This window comes from Marmota marmota, unplaced genomic scaffold, assembly GCF_001458135.2.
Source record: "Marmota marmota marmota unplaced genomic scaffold, marMar, whole genome shotgun sequence".
NCBI lineage: Eukaryota > Metazoa > Chordata > Mammalia > Rodentia > Sciuridae > Marmota > Marmota marmota.
In genome coordinates this window covers 1,884,963-1,908,695 of record NW_026000327.1, presented here as the reverse complement: position 1 = coordinate 1,908,695, position 23,733 = coordinate 1,884,963, and the positions used below count along the sequence as shown (strand labels likewise).

At 51.4% G+C, this 23,733-nt stretch overlaps 2 long non-coding RNA genes across 4 annotated transcripts in view; one reads left to right on the top strand and one right to left on the bottom strand.

The window, feature by feature from the left end:
- The window catches only part of LOC107158742, a 338,106-nt gene that overhangs the window by 32,472 nt on the left and 281,901 nt on the right, over positions 1-23,733 (top strand). For both annotated transcript variants that reach the window (XR_007345084.1, XR_007345083.1), the window contains one exon: positions 13,461-13,803. This is a non-coding gene — a long non-coding RNA (uncharacterized LOC107158742). The remainder of the gene's footprint in view (positions 1-13,460; positions 13,804-23,733) is intronic.
- LOC125614506 lies at positions 600-3,968 on the bottom strand. 2 transcript variants are annotated; one of them, XR_007345087.1, is made up of 3 exons: positions 2,859-3,968; positions 2,075-2,154; positions 600-1,604 (listed from the first exon to the last, which is right to left on the bottom strand). It is a non-coding gene; the product is annotated as an uncharacterized LOC125614506 (long non-coding RNA). The 2 variants fall into 2 exon arrangements; XR_007345088.1 differs by having other exon boundaries at positions 600-1,298.

Genomic DNA, 23,733 nt, shown 5'->3' with positions numbered 1-23,733 from the left:
AGATGTGTATAAGAGACAGGGGGAGGACGGGGAAGGGGAGGAGGGAGGAGGGAGGAGGACAGGAGGAGCAGGGAGGGGGACCTGGTTTTCAGAATGCACTTAACAAATCCTTGATGTAAAAGGAGACTCTCTTTCCCCAAACTGCAGGTAGCTACAGGAGGCAAGAGAAGGAGCGGTCCTTTAGATGGCGCCCTGGCGGTCAGTGGGGTGACCACGTGGTGACATCACCCCCGGGGTGACGTCTAGACCAGGAACCGCCCGCCGTCAGGTGGTGTGTGGACAGCAGCACTTGTGGCAAGAGCCTGGGGAACCTCGGGAGAGCCTGGGCCCTCAAAGGCAGCGCCTGCCGGGATTTCTTGGGCAGGACGTCATGTTGGGGACAGGGCTTGCTGTCCTGAGGTCGGGAAAACGGGATGACCTTTCTTAAACTCCAGAGGGAACCTGCGCTGGCTGGAAGGGTCAGAAGACGTCTCGCTAGGCCTCTGGTTGCTTATGGTGAAATACACAAACACATGTTAAGACCCATTTCTGCTCTGAGGATGACAGGGAGGTGACTTCGTTCCTTTCTTTCACTTTATTTAATAAAGAATGAACTGACCACGCATCCTATATGATGGCTGTACCATTCTGTGAAATAAATACTTGAACGCAGACACACACATCCCGTTCAGTCAGGAGGCTGACATGGGATGAATCATATCCTCCATAAGGTCTGGAAACTGGATTCGGTCAGCACGCAGCGTGGGGTGGCCTGACTTTAGGTTGGCCAGTGACCACTGCAGTCAGTCTGTCCTCTCCCGTGGCTCCTTTGAGCTTCGTGTCGTAAACACGACGTGTTGGTTGGGCTCACAGGCACAGGGGTCAGAAGCCTTGGGCTTGAGTGGCCCTCCCATCGCCTGGAAGGTGCCGTGTGGGCAGGCTGGTCGCTTTGGTCCCTGTGACTTGGAGGCCCATCGCGGGTCCTTATGGGGACACACAGCCCCACCTACCTGAGCCCCTCTAGGGCCATTGAGGAGTGCTGGCCTCTCCCCGGGGGCTGGGGAGACAGGACAGGCAGCTGCACGGTGAGGACCATGTGAGGGTTTGCAGGCCGACAGAGGGGCAGGCCGTGAGGACCACCGTCCCCCACCCGCACGGGGTCACCAGTGCACACTCACACGGGGCTCCTGCAGAGACATAGCAGCTGGCTCTTTCGTGTAGTTGTGGTTCGGGTCTGAAATGTCCTGCCAGTGCTGTGGGTTGAAGGCATGGCCCCTGCTCTGGGGCTGTTGGGTGGTGCCACCTTCAGGAGGTGAAGCCTGGTGGGAGCAAGTCAGGCCATGGGGAATATTGGGCCCCAGCCCCTTCCCCCCCCCCCACCCCGCTGCTTCCTGTCATGCTCTCTCCACCGTGTGTCCCCCTCCATGATGTTCTGCCTCATCCCAGGTGCAAAGCATTGAGACCAAGTGACCGTGGACAGAAACCTCTGAAACCATGAAGCAAAATTAACCTTTTTTTTTTTCCTTATAAGTTCATCTCCTCAGGTATTTTGTCACAGCAATGGGAAGAGGGTCTGGCTGGCATCATGTCCATGTCTCTATCCTGTGTGGCAGTTCAGGGAGCTCCTGAAAGTTGGGGAGAACAGCTGTGCTGCCCCAAAGACATCATAACCTGACATATTGACCTTGCCCCAGAGCAGAGGGCATGGCTGTCTTTTCTCCCAGAGTTTCATGGTTGGGAAACTTGGTCCCCAGGGTGAGGATGTGGGAGCTCTGGGTCCTTCCAGAGGTGAGCCTAATAGGAAGGTCTCTCGTCAATTGAGATCAGGCCCTTAGAAAGGACTGTGAGACCCCCATCTCCGTCTGGCTTCCCATTTGGCTCTGTGAGCTCCTTCTCCCACACTCTTACCCTGTCATCCCCCATGAGGTCATGCTGCCAAGGGTGTCCTCTCTAGAGCCTGCACCATGGTATTTGAACTTTCAACCTTCAAAACTGAACTAAAGACACCTGTTTTCTTTTTAAACTTAACCTGCCTCAGGTGTTTCATTATAGTAACTCAAGTAAACTAATACAGCAGGGGAATAAAATGACTCACCAGTTCAAAGTAGGTGCATGTCCCAGTAGCAGAGGGGTTCGTGAACTCCAGAGTGATTGTGTGAAGAACGCTCCCTCCAACTGCAAAGCAAGCACGTGGAGATACGGATAGTGTCAGGATAGTTAATTAAGATACCATACGGGCGCTGGGAAGAGATTAATGTTTCATACAATGCAAATACATTGAGAATGATTGTTAGGATTTTACTTATTTATTTTTTTGGTACCAGGGTTTGAGCCACTGAGCCACATCCCCAGCCCTTTTATGTCCTATATTTAATTCAGAGCGTGCTAAGTTGTTCAGGGCCTCACTGAGGCTGGCTTTGAACTTGGGATCCTCCTGCGTCAGCTTCCCTAGTCTCTGGGATCACAGGCGTGCACCACCACGCCTGGCTGGGATTTTATTCTTCAAATTCAGGGTGAACAAAAATTCCTACAGGTGAATGCGTCGCTGTTTTGCTGAGGAGTGGAAACTGCTTTGGAGGTGAGTGGCCTGGTCAGTAGGCCCAGAAGAGAGGGGAGGAGGGCAACCGCCTTAGGAAATCCCGGGGATAGGTCGAAGGTGAAAGCAAGAGTCTTAGTGTAACTGGAAGAATAGCCAGTTTGGCCGCTTTCCCGCCGTGTTGTCACCACCCATAAACGCTCTGTGGAGGACAGTGACCCTCTCACAGTGCAGCTGTAAGGGGCACTCACCTGCCGTGCCGGAGGCCGAGCCATCAGCCCAGGACAGAACCAGGCTCCTCACCAAGTCTCCTGACTCCAGACCCAGGGCAGGCTCTACTCACCCCGAGTGATGAATTCCAGGGCCCGCAGAACCTTCCAGAATGTGTGGGTGGGCTTCAGCGAGGTCCCGAGCGCCCGAGAGGTACATGTTCAGGTTCATAATCAGCGTTCTTCTCAGGGAAAACACCTTGTTCTTTCAAGGTTCTTAAACGGTTTTATGACCTTCACAAACCACCCGAGAGAAAAATGCCCAGGAAATGGAGACTGCAAAGGCTGCTGCCGTTATTCCTGTTTTAAACATGTACTTATCACTCCCGCAGAATGCACCTGCGGAAAAGCGCTCCCCTCTCACCCTCATGGCATTATTTTTTTAGGATGGCAACAGGGATGTGGGGGAGTAAAGGGGGTGGTGTTTCTCTAGTTGTGTGCAGATAGGGACCATTTGCACCGGCTGTTAGAATGCTCGCTGCCCTGATTAGAAATACCACTGCTCACGCCGGGTTCCCTGTCTGCAGACACAGTGAGCTGATGGGAGGATCCTGCAGAGGTTCCTGTTGGGGGCATGGCCTCCTCCTGCTGTGGCTAGCCCGGAGGTCCTGGGGGAGCAATCCTGTACACAGGGCGCCCCCTGGTGGGCAGAGGCCTGCGACTGCACCACTGCCTGCCGAGCTTCCCACTGCAAGAAGATGGAATAAACCCGGTGAAGGCAGAGATCTGAGGTCAGGCGTGCTCTGAGGTCAGGCTGAACAGGGACCCTGTGTCACACAGAGACGGGGCGGTCCCCAGCTGCCAGAGCTCAGAAGGAACCAACACGGGGGGCCTTAGGGAGCACTCCGGCCGCCTGTGCAGACGGGAAGCTGTCCTTGGAGTGTGACGTCTAGACGTGCATTGCATTCACAGGTTGAATGTGGCTTTGTGTCTCCAACCACCAGGTTGCAGGGATCCCAGTGCCAAGAGCAGTAAGGTCCCCGCTCACTCCTGTGACCCACAGGGATGGTTCATGCCTCCAGCCCTGGCTCTGTGGGACTAGAGGTGCTGTCCCCAAAGGCCACATGAACTGGATGCAGGAAGGAATCCCACAGCTGCTGCCCGAACACTTCAGGATTTTCGTTTGCAGCAGGCAGGATGAGGCCGCGTCACTCTCTCGGCGACCTTCATGGCAGGAAGAAATATGGGTGCTGGATCTCAGGGGTGGCAGGTCACTGCGGCCAGCATGACACAGGCCACAATCCTCATTTCAAAGAGCGTTTCACTGACTGGGCTCGGTCCCCACAGGGATGAGGATCTGTGTCACTTCATCAGTAAACCAAGACCAGAATTGAGACGGTCCCTGTGGTAGTCAGCTTTTGAAAATCACTGTCCCCCAAAGACCTGACAAGAGCCATTTCATGGATGAAATGTTTCTTTGGGGGCTCACAGTGGAAGAGGCCTCAGTCCCTAGATGGCCAACTCCATCTGTTCTGCAGTGAGGCAGGACATCATGGGGGCACAGGAAAGCAGCTGGGGACGTGGCACCAGGAAGCAGACAGAGAGAGAGAGAGCTCTGCTCATGAGGGACAAAGACACACCCCAGTGACCCACCTTCTCCAGCCACACCCCACCTTAATCTCCAGGGGATTAAGGCACTGATGAGGTCAAGGCCCTCGTACCCACTCATTCTCCTCTGTCCTTCCTGCACGTCTCACACAGGAGCTTTTGGGGAGCGCCTTGTGTGTCAATTGTCATATACCCGAGCAGAGATGGATGTACGGGTCGGCGGGTGGTGGGCAGTGATGTGCCACCACACTGCCCTCTGAGTCAGTGCCGCAGCCCAGCCTGGGCAGCGCGGTAAGAGGCGGTTTTTCCAGGGCTGCTTTGGCTGCAGACTGACCCTCTGCCCAAAGGCACATCTTTCCCAGGTCGACCCACATCCCCGAAGGCCACTCCAACACGGGGCAGCTCTAGGGGCATGTCGCCCCGGCCCCGTGCCTGGCTCCGGGCTGCCGCACCTTCAGCTCCTCCAGCTCCTCTTCCTCCTCTTCCCGCGTGTGAATTCCTAACAAATGGCTTCCCCAGCGACATCTCGCCGTCTGCTTCCAGAGGACCCAATCCGCAGCACAGAAGGTCTCCAAGACAGTTCTAGAAGAAGTAGCTCAATGGGTTTCTAACTGTTTGTTAGGTTAGCTTTTTGCTTATCAACCCTTTTCAGAACTTGACCATGTGGGAATAGACCCGATTTGTCTAGACGAGATAAAGAATAGGGTAATGTGTAGGGTCATCTTATCTATAGAACTTAAAATACGGTTATTCAATGGGTGACTTATAAATTGAAGTGTTATTTTAAAGCAAAAAACCCCCACTATGATTCATTTTGCTCAGTTATCTGAAGGACAGATTCATTTGGCCATTGCACAATGCAGAGATGTGTCAGTCATGGTGCTTTGACCCCCTTTTTTTTTTTTTTTTTTTTTTTTTTTTTACTATTTTAATGGTTATTTTGGGGGTCTGTTATTTATTGTTGGCAAACAGTGGCCTTTTGTGGAAATCTTTGCTTATTAGATCTTTTCTTAAGAAGAAACTCAAGGTTTATTTTTGCACATTAACTGTCACCTGAATGTGTGCCACAGGCTCAGTATAAATGGCCCAGGAGACCTCCCACCTGTCCCTTATCTTACTCATTAACTAAGTCGAACACAAGGAAACGGAAGGCGGCCAACCTTCCCTCTGACGTGCAGAGCCGAGCTCTTCCTGCAGGGGGCAGCGTCCTACAGGAGAAAAGGCCAGTCCCTGCCTCTAATTATCTGCCCAGTAACAGATTATTATTGGGCTCCTTGATCTAATGTTGAAAAAAATCCTTTCCCACAATGTGATAATGAATTTGCTTGTTTGTGGCAGATTTTAGTAGCCAAGAATATTATTGCTTCGTTTTAAAAAATGTTCACTATGGAGCTTTCGATTATTCCAGTATTTTTAAAGGACCCTGGTTGATTCCGTGGCACCTCGCGGCATTTAGGGGCTTGATCCTCTACTCCACACCCCGGAACCCGTCCCCTTGGAAAGCCCCAGGTTGGAATGTCGATGTCAGCCTCAGTTTCTACTTTAAGCAGAGACGAGCGCGGGCCACTGTCTATGTGGATTAATCCACTGAGGGACCGCTGGAGCGTGGCGGATAGAGGAGGTGCACCCTCCTTGGAGGGGATGGGTCCTGGGGGGCACGCCCTCGGGAACGTCTCCTGTTCCTGGCCCCTTCCTGGCTCCCTGTCCGCTTCCTGAGCCTCCCGCCGCTCCGTGCCCTTCTGCCGTGATGGAGCCCGTTAACCCCCAACTCAGACCTCTGAATCCACAAGCCCCAGAAAGTTTTTCCCCCTGTAAGTCGTTTTCCTCAGGCCTTTTTCATGCCACGGGAAGTTGATGAACCCAAGGGGACCTGTGCCCGCCAAGACGGCCGTGGCACAGCCACAGTGTGAACTCTGTGTGTGACTCAAACATTGCTGTGTGGCACACGACCGTAGGGCACTGTGACAGCCCGCGCTCTGCAATAAGGTCTAGCTTGCGAGATAGAGCCACACGTTCGAGCATTGTGCACACACCCATGCACACACACACCCTACGCATATGTATATATACGATGGATTCTGTAATACCCACACATAAGTGCGCATACGTGTCACATATATGTAAATACATGTGAATGAATACACACACATACACACGTGTATATGATGAGCTCTGCAAGATAGATGGGGGTTTCGTATCAGATGCCGTGTTGCACCCACTGTTGAGGGGGAGTGGTCGCAGTCTGTGCCTGAACTAATAATTGGGTGAATTGTTGGTGTAGCTCCTTTTTATGCAGCGTCACAACTTCTTACGAAATACCTTTAAGATTCCTCCAGAAGTGGCACCCCCATGTCACGTGATTGCTGTTTTTCCGTTTGTACGTAGCCTCCTGTGCGTCACCAGGGAGGGGACAGAACGGGCCAGCTCACCCCCAGCTGCCGTCTGCAGTGTGCAGGAAGGAAGTGGATCTCCTCCTGCTTCTCGACCGCATTCTCATGGAACCACAAGTGGCTTTCGTTGACCTTGGAAACGAAAAGAAAAAAGTCGGATCAGCAGCCATCAGTGGGGTCCTGATGCAGACCCCCTCGGAGAGCGTGGACTTTCTAGAGCCCTGGTTGAGGGGTGGGAGGGAGCATGAGTTCAGGGTGCCCTGAGGTGCCCTGAGCTCAGTTGTTCATGGGGCTCTGCCTTCTGTGTAGATGGGGCCAGGGGACTTCTCCTTGTCCTAGATGGGACTGCATGGAGGCTTGGCTGTCCGTGTCAGGAGGGACTGGGAAGGACACCGTGGGAGACCTCCCACCAGGCCCCACTTTGTGACTTTGTCCACCTCCCGGTCACAACCAGCGGGTGTATCATGCCTTTGCCATGTGGGCTTCTGGGGGACACTGAGGATCCGAGCTGTAGCGGCCACTTCCCAGCGGCTGCAGGTGGCCGGTGTCCAGTTCCTGGCAACCATTCTAGCGGTCACTTCATCGACAAGGTTGCTCTGATGTTGGTCCTGCACACAGAGGGAGCTATCGGGGGACACGGGTGTGTAACGTAGACCCCCTCGAGAGTTGGTGTGCAGCCACAGTGGCCTGGCGTACCTCTGCAGGATGACGAATGCGTGGAAACAGTGGCTGTCTTCCTCCCCGTCCTCAGTGAAATCGATTCCCTGCCCCACACCCCGTCACTGCGGGATCCTCTCAGTGACACCTGTGTGTCAGAGAGGATGACCATGAAGGTACCCATCGAACCTAAGTTACAGTTTGGGAAACAGGAATGTCTGGTGCTGCATCAGGTCGGAGCCTGCCTCTTTAAGCAGAGCCCCAGGGGATTTCTGCACCCCCTGGACTTTGAGAACCCCTGATCCAAGACGTCGCTTCTCAAGTCCTTGTCCCCGTCGGATGATGAGAGGGCTGTGAGGGCCTCGCTGGCCCTGCCGGCTCCCAGGGGGTCCGATTGTGTCGACCTGGAGCGAGGGTGGGTAAGCTGCACTTCTGCCAGACTTGGGGGTGAAGTTTTTGTGGGGATCTAGGGACAGGGTTTAGAGGACCCGGAGTTTAGGTCTTAGACCCTAAGAGAAAAATGAGGCTAGCCACTATTCCCCGGACCTTGAATGTCCACCTCCCAAGTCTTAAAGACTTGGTCCCCCAATCATGGCACTGCGGGGAGGAGGTGGGGCCTCCTGGGAGGAAGTGGGTGCACGAGGCGACTGTAGGACCCTGGCCCCTCGTTTGGTTCTTTGTTGCTTCCCAGTGACCACAAGGTGAGCAGTTTCCTGCACCATCTGCTTCCGTTGTGACGTGCAGCCTTGCCCCAAGCCCAGAGGAAGCGAGGTCAACCAACCGTAGAAGGAAACCTCTGTCTCCGTGAGCCCAGATGAACCTTTCCTCTTTTTAAGTTGACCGTCCTCAGGTGTTTGAAACAGTAGCAGAGAGCTGACATAGTCAGAGTGGCTTTTTTGGCCAAGGAGCTAAATGAAATTTGTCTGATGTCTACATTCCTAAAAAAAAAAAAAAAAGAAGAACCACCTGCCTAGGGAGCATACTTCAGTTATCGATGCCATCGTATCTGGAAAGTGGCCAAAAAGTAACACAATAAAGGGAGAGTGTAAGAAAGAACCATGTAGACAGCATTTTTTTTTTTTTTTTTTGGAGGATGTGACAATTTGATGCCACAATCACTACCATTTCACCTTTTGGCATCAGCAAGAGCCGTATTTAGTAGACGTCCAGGTATTTCAGGTTCTGCGAGTGCATCGATTGGTACAGCTGCCAGAGAAAGGCCGAGGTTACGTAGCAGAGACTCGGGTTTCCATCTCCGACAGATGGGGAGCTGAGGGCAGATGTGAGCGTCAGGTGCACAGCCACCCAGGAAGTTCACTGTGCATGTGCCACACGGATGACCCTGGGCTGTGTGCATAGCCACAGCGTACGGAGTTTATCTGACCATTAAAAAATAATAATAATAATCCCATGTTCTTTAACTATTTCTTCTGCCGACCTCAGCTGCGTCTGTTGGATTCCTTATTCAAGGCATCTTATATGAATGGAGTCGCAAAATACATGGTCTTTTGTGTTGGTTTTTTTTGGTCGTTGTGCTGGGCGTTGACCCCAGGGCCTCGTGCGTGGTGGACCCCTGCCCTCCCACCAGCCAGACCCTCAGCCCAGGAGCTTCCTCGGACGGAACCTGGCCAATCTGATGCCTCACACACCTGCAAGAGGTGTCTGCATTTCCTCCGAAGAACGTTCTGGTTTTTCTGAAATGCCTTTGTAAGAACATTCTTAAGTGTGTCTTAAGGAAAATAGGAAAAAAAAAAGGTCTCTTCCTAGGGAATATAAAGAATTTGACTTTCTAGAAGAGAAAATGTCTGTGTTTACCTTCACATTCACCAACCTGAGTTTTAAAGTTAACTTCAAAGTTAACTTGTTCAAAGTTCACTTATTTTTCTGTTTATTCTTAGCCCATATTTAGTTTATTCTTATTTAAGCAGAGAATTTTAGAACAGGTGCTATACATCTATATATTTTACTTTTTGCAGTTATAGATGGACAGACAGCGTGCCTTTACTTTGTTTATGTTTATGGGGTCTTAGAAGACTGAGCCCAGTGCCTCACATGTGCTAGGCAAGTGCTCTGCCACGGAGCTACAGCCCCATCCCCACAAGTGCTCTGTATTTTAAAGAATGTACTTTATAAAATATAAAACATTTCAAGTTTGTTGTATCTACTGATGACACTGTTGATGAATCCTGGTTTTTTTTTTTTAACCTCGGCATCATCGACGGGAAGGACTGGATCTTGTCCGCTGCTGGGGCTGTGCTGAGCATCCTAAGACACCTCGCACCGTCTCTGGTCTGTGTGCGCTCGGTGGAGTAGCCTCCCTCAGTCCTCTCAGCCGGAAAGGTCTCCCCTCATTGTCCAGCGTCCCCACGTGGGGGTAGGGGATGGGGTGTGTACGTACGCAGAACCGCGTCTGCTTGAGAACCGTGCTGCAGGATGTGAACTTACTTGTGATTTCAAAGGCTCTCCAACTACGGACTACGAAAGTGATCAGAGATTACTAGTGAGACCTCTGCTGGGGTGGAATTTCCAACTTGGGCACTATCAGACGTTAGGAGTAAGTTTCAAGGGCAAAGAAGACCAGGTAGGGTTAAATTTTAAATATCTATAGGAATATTATTTTATCCACTTATATATGCATATATGTACATGTGTGCATGTACATACACACACATACACACATATATGTTCACACACACGCACGCACGCACACGCACACAGAATATAGGAATATTGTCGCTTCTAGTTTGGGGAAAACATGATCCTTGTTCACGTCAGTCAGTCAAGTGACCTGTGGATAAACTTGATCTAGACGAGCTGTGGTGGCCATGACTGGTCAACCCAGCACCCATTCCTGATAAGAATCCAGGTGGGGACACTTTTTTTCCCTGAGGGTTGACAATCAGCTCAAGACCGGCTCCAGCAACGTTCCGTGGATGCCAAGTTCATGTCTTCCTGAGCTGCCAGGTCTCCGCTGTGTGGGTTAAACTGCCCACGCCTGCAGAGCGTTCGAAACGGGCGAGGACTGACCACCGGTATTGGCAAACGTAATATTTTTACTGGGTTTTCTGTGGGTAGTAGGTTGAGAAACATCATGTCACCCAGTATCAGCTGGCTCCTTGCACAGGTGGAAACCGTGCATGAACAGCCCCCCGGGTGCGTAGAAAGAACTGCAAGCTATTTTCCATGTGCTGCCGGTGCACCGTATGCTCTATGTGTCTTAGTGGCGCTGTTGAAATACCTTCAGAAATATTTCCTGGCAGAGTCAACATTTATTTTGGAAACGTTTACTTGGCTTCAAAGCTGCTGTTTTTCAGTTGTGTGCCTAATGGAGGAGAGATGTTTGGGAGTCCAGGCAGTCCCGGGCAGGATAGATGGGGACAGGCCCCAGAGGACGGGGACAGGAGGGAGACAGGGAGGGCAGCCGGGGTTGGGCTCTTCTCTGCCGTGTGATTTCTGCCAGGCCGTGATGGGGCAAGTGGAGTGACGAAACTCAGACGCACACGGGTGTGGGAGGGTTGAAGTCCCTCCAGACAGAGGCTGGGGACGCCGGGAATGAGAGCTGTTTCATTTTATTAACAATCCCAATTTCTCATGCAATTGCCTCAAAAAAAAAAAAAAAATCATCCAGATCACCTTCTACCCCCAGCGGCTCTGCATGGACTTGCAAAGGGTAACAAGCAAGCCCTGGTTACCCCCAAAGCCGAGGGGCTGGAAGCAGAGATCACACAGCTTTATTCACAGCTTTCCCTCTGAGAAGCTTCCATCCTGTGAGCTGGGGTAGAATAGTGAACTTCTGTTTCCAAGCCGGGGGTTTGTGTGCTTAGTTCCCGCTTCTCTGCAAGAGTCGTGGGGACTGGGCATGGTGGCGTGTGACCACGATCCCAGCAACTCCGGAGGCCGAGGCAGGAGGCTTGCAAGTTCAAGGCCAACCTCAGATGCCCAGCTGTGTATAAAGGACGAGGCAGGTGAAGCCCTGTTCTGGGCGCTGTGAAGTAGTATCACCCGGTGTTGGCACGACAGGATATCGAAACCTGAGGGTCCCCCTTCACGTTGAGTGCGTGGTTGCCATGGCTCTGGCGTTCTTGTTGCCCATAGCAAGGCCAGTGCCCGCTGCCTTTAGTGAAGAACGTTGTACGTGGACTGGCACATGTCGGTGCCACGTGTTCCAAGACTCTGAGCTGGTGTAATCGATGAAGCTTTTCACCGGGACATGGGACCTGACGTCTAGAAATCCCAGGAGATGCTTCATACGTTACCCCCTCTTATTCCTTTAATCCCTTGATGGGGCAGCCTCACTCTACGGCACGTGTATTTTCTTAGCTTGCGGTCTTTGTCAGTGCCTTGATTTTTTTCAGAGACATCATGAGAGAAGATGCCCATCAAACGTGGACACGGGTGGTCCGTGGAAAGCGATTTCCTTGGGAAATGGCAGAAGTACTGCTGCCCGCCACAGGAGAGACGTCCACCTTCTTTATGCCTGTGTCAAAGTACTCTGATGGTTAATGACCAGGGTGGCTTCGGATGGTTTGCAACGTGTAAGGTCATCCCACAGCCATCTGGGTACCTGCAGAGCCAGTCTGCAGTGCTGGCACACGGGCAGTGCGGCAAGAATATCGACCCAATTGAACCCAGGCGGAAGTGCTCTCCACGAATCTCGTGACACAGCCCCCAATCGGGGTTTGAGAGGGTGGGTGGTGTCTGTCATCGCACAGATCAGGATTTCCAATAAACATGACGCTCCTGAGGCATCTCTGCTCATTCTGGGCCTCCTGTTACAGCTCCCTCATGGGCCGGGAGAAGTTGAGGACTCTTGTCCGCAGCCCAGGAGCGAGAACAGAGGAGGAGTCTTTCCACCCTGAAATGCTATCCTTGGGCCCAACCCTAATAAGTGGGTAGAGCTGCCTGGGAGCATTTGAAACCCAGGAGCAGGAGGGCACTGTGAGCAGCAGCTCTGACAGAATCAGAATTTTATGACCGAATTTCCATCCTGGCCATTCTACCACCTCCAGCAAGAAACGCAACCGCAGACTATTTCTTGGATGAATGAGAACAAGTTCATTTATACGGATATCTCAGTGCTTTCTGTCAGCGGGACACACATAAGTAATGCTGTGGATTAAGTTTAACTTTTCTATTACGGGGATCGAATACCCTGGCCATTCCAGTCTCTGGAATTATTAGAAGATGTATTGTGACATTTGCTACTCTTTCCAAATGTCCTTGCTGGTGCTCCCGTTTTTATAAAATATCTGAGCCTAGCACTTTAGATTTCCGCATGGTGTATTCGGAATTGGCTGAACCTCCTTCAGTCCCTAATGCCGGGATTCTTCAAAGTACACTGGCGTTAACTTGGCTGATAAAAACATCTCTGGTATTTCTCGTGTAATAAAGCCTAGCTGTGTGCATGCTACCAAAAGCAGAGTTCATTTGCAAGCCTTGATTTGTACAGAGCTCAGCACAAGTGTAGGAGAAGGGTGTGCATGAGAGGGAGTCAGTGTTGAGGATCTGAGCAGGTGGCATTTACCAAAGGCGCCCGGAAATGAGAAGCAAAGATCGGAAGAGATGGCGGGATGCTGGCCACCCATTCAAGGCTGATGCTAAGAGAGGGACTTGGAAAAGGGCCCAGGGAGGATCAGTGGTTTGGGAATAGTGTGCCATTGCTTCCCATGGGGTCTCTTGAAACACTGGGGAGGGAACAGGTTGGGGTGCCCCAGTCACGGGGGATTGCACTCACTGTATGCGTGGAGGTGCCCCCCCACGTCCCGTGCACCCCGGCAAATGGTCGTGCGTGATCCTGTTCATCACTGCCTGAGAACAGCACACCCCTTGAGAAGATGCCTCTCCCTCTGTGGGTTGGTGGTCAGTACTCGGGGACCAGGCTGCATGTCAGGGTTATGGATTGCTGGGAGATTTACAGCTGTACACAGATGCACCTGGGTCTGTCCCCCAAAACGTCAGGTTTTTAAAAAGCATCATTATGATTCCGTTGAACAATGTCTTGTCCTAGACGTAAGACCTTTGTAAATAGGTGCTAGCACGTACATCAGACACTCTTACCCACAGATCTGCTTTCTGTTTCAGTTGGCCACAGTCAACAGCAATCTGAAGATTTTCACGGAAAGTTCCAGAAATAAGTGATGCACGAGTCTTACGCTGCGTGTGCACAGTTCTGAGCAGCGTGACGGGACCTCCCGGGGCCCCGCTTTCTCCTGCCTGGGAGGTAAATGAGTTGACTCTTTGTGCAGCGAATCCACACATCATCCACCGACCAGGTCAGGTGACCCAGGCCCAGCTGAAGAGATGCTCCAGCTCCCCATGTATCCCCAGGAGGTCAGAGCAGCTCACGCCACACCCCAGTGATTCACTGTTATGCACCCCCCTTCATCTCAGCACCGGGCAGTCTCCTCCCTGTCGTCACCAGAGGGTGAGTGTCGTGGGGGGGGGGGGGGGAGGCATTCCGAGAAGAAGAACCTGGTCACATAACCTCCGTCGCAGCACCTTGTCAGAGTTGTTCTGCTGTGTTGGCCGCTGTGTCGTGGATTTTGCCGTGTTTTGCAGTGGGCCTACTTCCTGGGTGTGTGCACTGATATACGGAGGTGGGAGGTGCCACCGTGGGTTTCATTTCGGGAGCATCAGGAAAATCTGAGCAAGGATTTCTGGTGAGCGGCTGAAAGAAAGGCCCACGGGACCTGGAGGATTGGTGGTCTGAGATCCTAAGAACTTAGGGGTGCTTTCAGTTAACTTCTCTAGACATTCAAGATTAGGATTCCCGTTTGACACGATGTAGAACTCTCAATCGCTTTATCTCACCCAAATCAGGAGCCGGTTGTCCTGGTGGGGGTTTTTACAATTCTTTGTTTCTCTTTTGACTTGGGCAGTTCTTTTACCAACCCCTACTTCTCTCATTCTGTCTGACATAGATTATCAGATTCCATCCAGATCACCATATAATCAGAATCTAATAAAAGGTCTAACAAAGCATACGAGTAGGGTCTTTTCATGATCTCTCATATATTTTGATTTTTTTCCTTTTTAACGCTTGCTGAGTTTGGTAGATGAGAACTAGGTCATTTTCTTAATTAAGAATATTGAGATTGAATTACTGCAAATAAATATTGGTATCGCTTTTGGAGTCCAGATTTTTATAACATTCTCCTGATGACTTTCGAGCATGAAGGATATTCTAACATCCTTTTCACTGCATAGACTGCAGTTATTTCCACAAATATTGAATCACTAGTTTTCAGTTTCTCATGTTTTTACTAAAATGCAAAAAATATCAAAATTTGAAGATTTGTTTTCTGCTTTTGCCTGGATGTTGGAGAAGTCGTTGTGTTTTGCGATGCCAGACCAACATTCATATTCACAGAAAAGTGCTTGACTTTGTGTTCATTTCTTCACTATCTCAAATGGCCTTTGTTACATCCATGAGCTGAAAACACAATTTTCTCAGAAATATCAATGAACAAGATAGTGTTTCTTACCTTAGTACCTTAAATGAAATGCTTGATTCTTCATGGTGGGGTTGTTTACTTATTGATACTCTTTATCATATTGATATGGAAACTGTTCTCATGAATCAAGATCCATTGCATTGTTATCACAACTTTAGTGTAATAACCTTTTTTTTTTTTTTTTTTTTTTGGTATTGAGGATTGAACCCAGGGATGCTTTACCATTGAGCCACATCCCCAGCCCTTTTTTATACTTTATTTAGAGACAGGGTCTGCAAAGTTCCCTAGGTCACTGAGGCTGGCTTTGAATCTGCAGTCCTCCTCCCTCAGCCTGCGGAGTCGCTGGGATTACAGGTGTGTGCTCATCGTACCCGGCTATCGTATACATCTCATCATTAAATTTCGTAAATTCACATTTCAGCATAAAAATCTCATCATTATTTTCCAACATTTATCTTTCCAGTTTTTTTTTTTTTTTATATAATTTCTAGGTCTTTCTATATCACATTCTTGATCATTTTTTTCTTGGTAAATTATCTTTTTCCTGCTTTTATTTTCTTTTTTCTAGTCTTGCCCTTTTTTACCTTGAAAGTTGTTGTTATCTATAGTTTTGGAGCCACCTGTCCTATGTGTGGTTTTAATAGGGGTTGGCCACCTCCCCTGGTGGCCTGGGCGCAGAGGGGCAAGTGTGCCGTCTGATTCCCCCAGGGCTGCCCACGTATTGTCTGGATCATCTTAGTTCCTGCAGGGTCCGTGTCTGTTTTCCCCTCGTCCCCAGGACACACTGGGGCCTTTGTACTCCCTCCTCAGCTCCAGGACAGGGGCATGTTACTTGCACAAACTGACATCCGCGTGTGGAACGAGGAGTAGCAGCGATGTCCTGGCCCTGGCCCTGGCCCCTGTAAGCCATCCGTGTGCAGCAGGTGCCGTCAGCACTGCAGGGGACGGTGGGGACTCATCAGACACTCAGTGATGCAGACAGGGGCCCAGCGGCCACAGACTCCTTTCTGCAGGGACTCTGCGTGCGTGGCACCAGTCAGGGACTGAGGATGGTGCGTGGACACCCTAGTAAACAGGGCACGGCGCAGCCCCCGGACACTAGCACTGTCTCCCTCCTGCTTGCTGCCATGAGCTGACTTGCGAGTGCTCTGTCTTACCCCAGCTCCTTCTCCGCACCGGCTCTCTTCTGCTCCCCTTTCTCAACAGCCCTTGGACCCCTGGCTCAGAGGTCCCTGCTTTCGGCCTCCAGGGGCCTCCGTGCCCTGTTTACTAGGGTGTCCACGCACCATCCTCAGTCCCTGACTGGTGCCACGCACGCAGAGTCCCTGCAGGTGTGTTGGTGTCTGACTCTAGTCTGGGTTTCCCCTGAAGGTCCCTGACGTGGCTGTGCCGTGGTGGTTGTCCGTGATGTGGAATCCAGCACATCCCTCAGCTGAAGTCTCTGGGATCCACTTGTTCAGAGGAACAGTGTTTCCAAGGAAGAACCCTCGGGTCTTGGTATCTATGCTGCAGTTGAATGCGGGAATTCTGTAAGAAATGAATGAATTTCAAAAGTTGACTGTGTGTCCACAACCTATTATTTCATATGTGTTTAAGATCTAAATTAAATGCAGCATTTTAGATCAAATAGAAACAGTTGGGATCGCCTGAGAACAGGAAAATGAACCCCAAATAGCAAACTCTTAACTATTTACCGATAAAACAATCAATTGTATTACCCGCTGGGGACAGGAACCTGGCCAAGTCTCGTGCCCTCAACAAGGTGCTGCCGGCTGTAGCTCTTTGGAGACGGCTCTCCACCCCCGTGCTCAGGTACTCCTGTCCCCACAGGGAGTGGCTTGCACAAGAAGTTCACGGCATCCGCACCCGTGACGTTTGGGGCGGGACAGTTCTTCAGATGGGGTCACCACGTACACTGCAGAACGTTTAGCAGTACCCCGGGCCTGTCACCCACGAGGTGCCAGGAAACCTTAGCGGTCTAGTGTAGCTTGGGACAAAATCGCTCCCCAGGGGGAGCCCCTGGGCTAGATCAGGGTCCTCCTCCTCTCAAGGCTCGTCACCAGCCTTAGTGGGGACCTTGGCAGATTAAATCGAGTGTTTGAACTTGAGGCCCAGAGGCACGTCCTCCTTTTAAAATTGGCTTAAAGAGATCAAACAGGCTGGCTCTGAATTTCTTTTTTCCTGTGCTGGGAATGGAACCGGGGACCTTGCACATGCTAAGTGTTCTATACTGAGCCTCCTCTGATTAAAAAAGATACTTACACCTGACATCTGCGTCCTTGGCTTTCTAAAAGGCAATGTAAAAAAAAAAAAAAAATTCAATAATATTTCTTCTCTCCTCTAAGATAAGACTTCTTTATTCGCTCTCCTCAACAAAGTCAGACTCTTTGCAGAGCATTTTTATTTGAAATAGGCTTAGTATTCCCCAAGTCTTCCCTTCTTCTTGACAATGTATATTTTCACGAATGTATTAGCAGAACATTTCTAACTGTTCAAAACTGATCTTTCTGGGGGCCTTTAAAATTCCCACTCGTTTAAAAGAAAATTCATCCATATTCTTTGTTTATTTTGAAAAACTCTTATTCACAAAATGTTCTGTGCACTTCTTGACATCCTCAGCCCTTCGAGGCTGGTTGGAGGCAGAGTACTTGAGCATGCTGTTTCCTGTAGAGAGAGGCGTTCTGCGGAACCAGGTGCAGCCATCGGGTCAGGAGGTGGGCCTCAGCCCAGATCCCAGTTCAGTCTGAACATTCTTGTGGTGCAGAGGTTCCGTGCAGAATCATGCACGCATTGCACGAGTTTTGCCGTCTCCCAGGTCTCTTTCCATCTGAGCTAGTGTCTGGGAGGTGGTGGTGGTGGTGGGGTGCCCTGTCTGCTCCCCGCCCCAGCAGTCTGCCCTGTGCTGGCGGCTGAAGAGCTGCTCAGCCTGTAGACATGGTATGGAAGGTCCTCCCCGCTGTGCCACCTGCCATCTGCCCTCGCTGCGGGAGCCTGGGGAGTGTCCATGGAATATCTGCTACCTCAGACACACATGCTGCTCAGGCAGGTGACCGCCCTGCTGCTGGACAGGAAGTAGCCCTGGAGCCCGTCCCCACCTGGCTGTCCTCCGTCCAACCTCAGCAGCCTGGGCTCAGGGCTGCGTCTTCTCCTGCACGCCTGTGGATTCCAGGGATCGAGGGTTTCTGCCCTTCCTCAGTGTCTGTCCAGCCGACTGCCCCAGGAGACAGTTCCGCGGTGCTGAGGGTGTGCCGAGTCGCTCACCTGGTTACTTCCCACATATCAGACCGACCTACGGTTCTTCACACTGATTCTCCTGTGCTCCCGGAATGAAAGAGCATTTCACGTGCAGAGTTCTCTCTCCTGGCATAAATATACACCTGTGGCACCTGATGTGTGCGCGCCTGTGAGTGCGTGCCTACGTAGAGGGCACCAGGGTAGGCTCGCGTTGACTGGCAGCTATTTGGACTTAAGAAACTTTTGACTTAAAAAATCCTTCTGTGCAGCAAAGCATGGTCTTTGCAACTGTCCTCATGAAAGAGAACGGTCCCTGAGCTGTGCAAGTAGCTCAGCGCACACCCTGGACTGCCATTTGCATTTTGCTCCGTAGCTCAGAGTTTTGCAGCAGTGGTCTAGCAGACCTGTCCTTGCCCCAGGCCCGGCTTCCAAATAGCCAGGGAGGGGGATGTGCTCACAGGGGGGGAGAAACAGAAGGCACGTTAATAGATATTGTTTGCAGAGTACTACCTTTATAATGCTGCTGTCATCCACCCTGTGGTAAAGGAGTCGCTCTGGATCACAGGTACATTATCTGAAACCAGCCGTCGTGACGGCATGAAGTGGTACCGAAAGGGACTGAGTAGAGAAAATGATTTGTTCCTGCAGAGGCGAGGGCACCTGCCCAAGGCAGCAGAGCCACACAGGGTTATCCTGGGGGGCCATGTCTGTGGAAGGCCAGTGGAGGGGAGAGGTCAGGGGCTGCTTTTTCTGTCCTCCACGGCATTTAGCAGTGTGTGGACACAATTCTGTGTGTCCCAGGTTGCAGGAGAGAGTGCTCATGGCGTGTGATGGTTACGGGGCAGGGATGCAGCTCAAGGGATCCTCGTAGCACAACTCCCCACCCCCACCGTGAGTAGTGCTGGCTTCCAGAAGCCTCCTGTGATATGCCGTCCGGAGGGGACTGTGCATTTCATGGTGCCTTCTGTGTTGCCCGAGTCTTTCAGAAGCTGATTTCGTAATTCATTACTTATGACGCTCTCCAGGTCCAAGTGGCCCCGACTGCCTGCAGCCTTCTCTGTTTCATTGTTTATTTTCTCTTCCGTGACTCTGGCCATTCATCTCCGACTTAAGTGGACTGCCGAGCCTCGGAGCTCAGAGCCCACCGTGGGTCACTGACCACCAGATAAAGGCCTGCTGGGCCTCATTATCGTCAGCCCGGGTTGCAGACACGACTCTCGTATTGACCCGAGCTGTATTTATTTTATTTAATTATTTCGGAATGTGTCAGTATCGTGCAGTTGATATGCCTCATGGGTCCTTTTGCTGTGACTTTTAAAAACTACGACTAGAGGTCAGTTTCAGCTTTCAGAATCCCCCGCGTTTTGGACAGCAGAGCCCCATAACGAAATCCGAAGAGCAGCTGTCTTTCCAAGAAAAGGACTCACTGAAATCATAATTTTGGTTTTCCCACTAGATAAGAACCAGATAAGAAAGCGTATCTTAGGGTGGAGTCTTTTCCTGATGCTCACTGTATTTTACAAGTCCTATCAATACATTGGGAAGAGCAATGTCTTGCACCTGTGACTTCTTTCCTTATCCCAGGGGACACTGTAATTTGACTCATTTCTATTCAGTGAGCGCAGTCGTCTTAGGGCAGTGTTTTACCGGTACAGTGAGTAGTGTGGGCTGGCTTGGTTTCCAAAATATTCATTTGTACCTGCTAATTATAGAAACTTTGGAACCTCTGAAAATAAGCACAGACATGTGAGTTTAAGAAAAATAGTGCTGATTAGAGAGATTACAGATCAAGTCACATTTAGGTCTTTGTTAACATGTCAAAACCCACCAATTTGATTTGTGTAAGCACTCCGTTAAAGAGTGGCAGTTCCTGTTTTCTGCCTTCCCACGGTGCACTAATAAAATAATCTGTAACTTAACTGTAGGCAGCAGAGATCGGTGCTGATACTGTTAGCTTCGGGAACTTTTTCTTATAGTCTTGTCTAAACAGATACCGTGTATTATGGTTTCAATGAGGTGTCCCCCAAAAGCTCCTGTGTCAAATAATGCAAGAATGTTCACAAGTGAAATAATGAAAGGTATAATCTCATCAGTGGATTAATCCACTTGAATGGACTCACTGGGTGGTGACTGCAGCAGGTGGGTGTGGCTGGAGGAGGGGGTCCCTGGGCTGTGCCTTTGGGGGTCTCTCTCCTGTCCCTGGTGAACAGAGCTCTCTCTGCTCCCTGCTGCCCTGTCCTGAGCTGCTCTCCTCCTCCAGGCCCTGCCGCCATTTTGTTCTGCCTTCCCTTGGGCCCGAGCCATGGAATTGGCCAACCACGGACCAAAACTCTGAAACTCTGAGCCCAAATAAATTTTTTCCTCTCTCAAGTTGTTCTGGTCTGGTCTTTTGATCACAGTGATGCGAAAGTGACTAAAATACTATGATCAGGCCTTGATGCTACGAGCCATCTAAAGTTCTAATCTGCAGACGTGGACAACAAAAATCAATGTCGGGTGCGGTTGACCTTGACAATTTTGAGCAACTCCGCCCTTCTCCTGGGAGGCTCCTGGCTGATTTAGAAGCTCGACTGTTTTGTTAGCATATGAGGGAAGCGAACTCTCAAGCTATCAGGGAAACCCTTAAGAGATACCAGACGGTGCCCCGTTTCCAGCTGAGTTAATACCAACGTGGATTAGAGAAGGAGGTGGTGAAAAGTGGGAGAGGGGGTGGCGGAGCAAAAGGACGTGGAGTCCAGATGTCCTGCTGGGGTACTTTAGTTCTGGTCCATACCTTGCCCCTGGTCCCCAGGTGTCTCTTTGCATCATGTCTCTGTCCGAGTTCTGTCTTAACTTCCTGAGAGGTGGGTCTTGCCTCTGGCCCATTGCCTAGTGCGCCCGGCGATGCTGCAAAGTCTGTTCCACGCTGTCTTGAAGTCAGGCCTGCTCGGGTGACAGGAGGCCATGAGGTGGATCACCTGTGACATTAGGTGACACCTGAGATGTTGCCTGGCTTCCTAGGGGTTCCTTCTAGACCTGCTGTGAATTTACAGTTTGTCGTGTACTCCTCTTCTTCAACCGGGGACCCCCTCAGCTGGGCGTGCACACTCATCCATCCACCCATCCATCCAGTCAGCTGCCCAACCACCCACCTACTCACCTATCTATTTATCCATCCTCCCATCCATGTACACACTCATCCTTCCATCTCTCCATCCATCATCCACCCGTCTACCTATCCTTCCCCTCATCCACCCATCCATCCACCCATCCACCCTTCCATGCATACACCCACCCATCCATCTATCCACCCATCCACCCACTCACCCATCCATCCAGCCAGCCAGCTACCCAGCCACCACCTATCCTCCTATCTAGTTATCCATCCATCCATCCATCCACCCACCTATCCATCCATTTAGCCAGCCAACTACCCACCCATGTGCCCATCTTTATTCATCCTTCCTTCCTTCCATCCATCTGTCTATCCATCCTTTTATTCATTAACTGAGGCTGTCATTCCAGAGCACATATTGATCACAGCAGTGTGCCAGGAGTTGTGTTGGATTCTAGAAACAGGAAGGAAAGACACGTTTCAGATCAGTTGCTCTAAAGTCTCCCTCAAGTCCTCCATGAGGCCTAGAGAGTTCCTTAGCGCACCCAGTGAGACCCGCCTGTCATTCCACAAAGAGGCGTTTATTAAATCTTCCTAAAGTACAGGGAGGGACCGGAAGGGTTGATCCACTGCCTCACTTAAGGGTGTAACTGACCAGATGGTAACTGGAAAGGAGTAAAAGGAGCCCAGGCAGAGCTCCTGAGAGGTGTCTGCCCAGGGAAGCGGGAGCCCCCAGGAATCTGCTAGAAGAATGTGTTAACAGCCCGTAGCTGCCAAGTGGGAGCCCCACCTAAGAGACCCGCTCCCCCAGCCCAACACGTGACAGGAGTAATGAGGTGCTGAGCGTTTGAAAGGGACCAGCACTACTCTTTTCTCAGGTCAGGGCCGGGAGAGCTGGGGAGTCCCTTCCTCGGGGATTCTCTGCAGAGAAGGAAGTTGTGTTGCAGAGCAGCAGGAAGGAGAGACCTCCGTGTCTTGCAGGCACAGCCGCAGACCCACGCTGACATGGCGTCAGGTGGGTTGGTGCCTGTTAGAAGAGGAGGTCTTGAGCGGAACCCTCTGGTGGATTTCTGATTCTGTGCTGCGGAGCGCGGGCGGCTTCTCCAGAGGCAGGAAACGCTCTCCTGGTGCCAGGAGGTATTTGCGGGGTGAGTTCTCTGACTCCCTGAGCCCAGGTTGGAGGAGACCCTTGGGTGATTGCTCTCCGATGTTACTTCAGAGAAAAACATTGCGTGACTTTTATCCTGAAAGTGGAATCAGCTGCGGAGGCCGGGCCTTGAAGGGCGTGCATCTGCCCCTACCCTAGGGACATCCGCAATGCCCGGAGCTGGCCCCAGGCTTGGGCATGAGCAGGGCTTTGTAGAGGCCACATCCTCCCTGTCCGTCTGCCCAGATTGTGTTCTCCCCCAGTTATTAGAAGAGCGCAGCCCTGGGTAGTTAACAGGTCGGAGCTGATGTTCCCGCGGTGCTTACAGGGGAAGTATTAAAATGGGTCAGGAAGGAGAGAGGGCCATCTGAGTGTCACGAGCACCTCACAGTATGTTCTGACTGTCCAGTGCTGACGTGGTCTACCCCGGCGTAGAGGACAGTGTTTGAGGGGTTCCCTTTAATCAGGTGTTGAGCACTGCCCTTGGTTTCAGGGTAGCTGGAATTTTCTGGTCGTCCTTGCAGTAGGGAATTTCTAGGGTCGTTTCATGGTGTGCATTTTACCTCTTGCTCACGGCTTGGCTTCAGACGCTCTGTGACTCCGCCTCGACTTTACGTCGTCGGGAACGAGCTGCGAGTGGGTTGAGACCTCTCCTTGTGTTCTCATTGTTTTGGGCTCCAACAGGTCATGGCGGTGCCAAGTGGGGCAGAAAAGTAAGTTTTAAGTAAAAATCAGAAACTCTAGGAGTAGCCAAATGCTTTCCCCTTCATTTAGCTGGGAAATAGTCTCGTATTTTGCCAAGCTCTGACACAGACCCTAATGTCCTTTAATAAATCTCTCTTTCATCACAGAAGTGTGCGACGTCATCCGTAGGCGTTTCGACAGGGGGACTGTTTGCAGGAGAAAGCAGAGTCCCGCGTGGCTCCTCCGCCTTCAGAGGCCAAGGATAACAAGTCACGGCGTGGAACTCTGCTTCTATTACCGTAAAAAAAAACATACCCGAGACAGTCAACCTAGAAAGGAGCGAGGCTTAGTGTGGCCCCAGCGTCCCAGTGCTGTCCTCGGTCAGCGGGCCCTTCCTGTTGTTTTGGGGCTTGTGGCGGGACATCTCACCCCCGTGGGCGGGTGAGTGGGACAGCAGTCTGCTCCGGTCCCGGCCACTGGGGTAGCAGAGACAGACGAAGAGGAGGGCCCAGGTGGCCACTCCAAGGTCACGGCCCCAGGGTCAACTTCCTCCCACTGGCCCGGCCTCCTGAGGGACCCCCCCCTCGTCCAACAGCACCACAGCCTGGCTGGGGGACGCGCCCTCAACGCACCGTCCTTGGGGACCACTTAAGATGCCGATTTGAGGACGTGGATCTCCATGGGCCATTAGGCCATGACATTCATCACGCAGGCTGCGGCGGCAGGGGGTGGTGAGAAGAC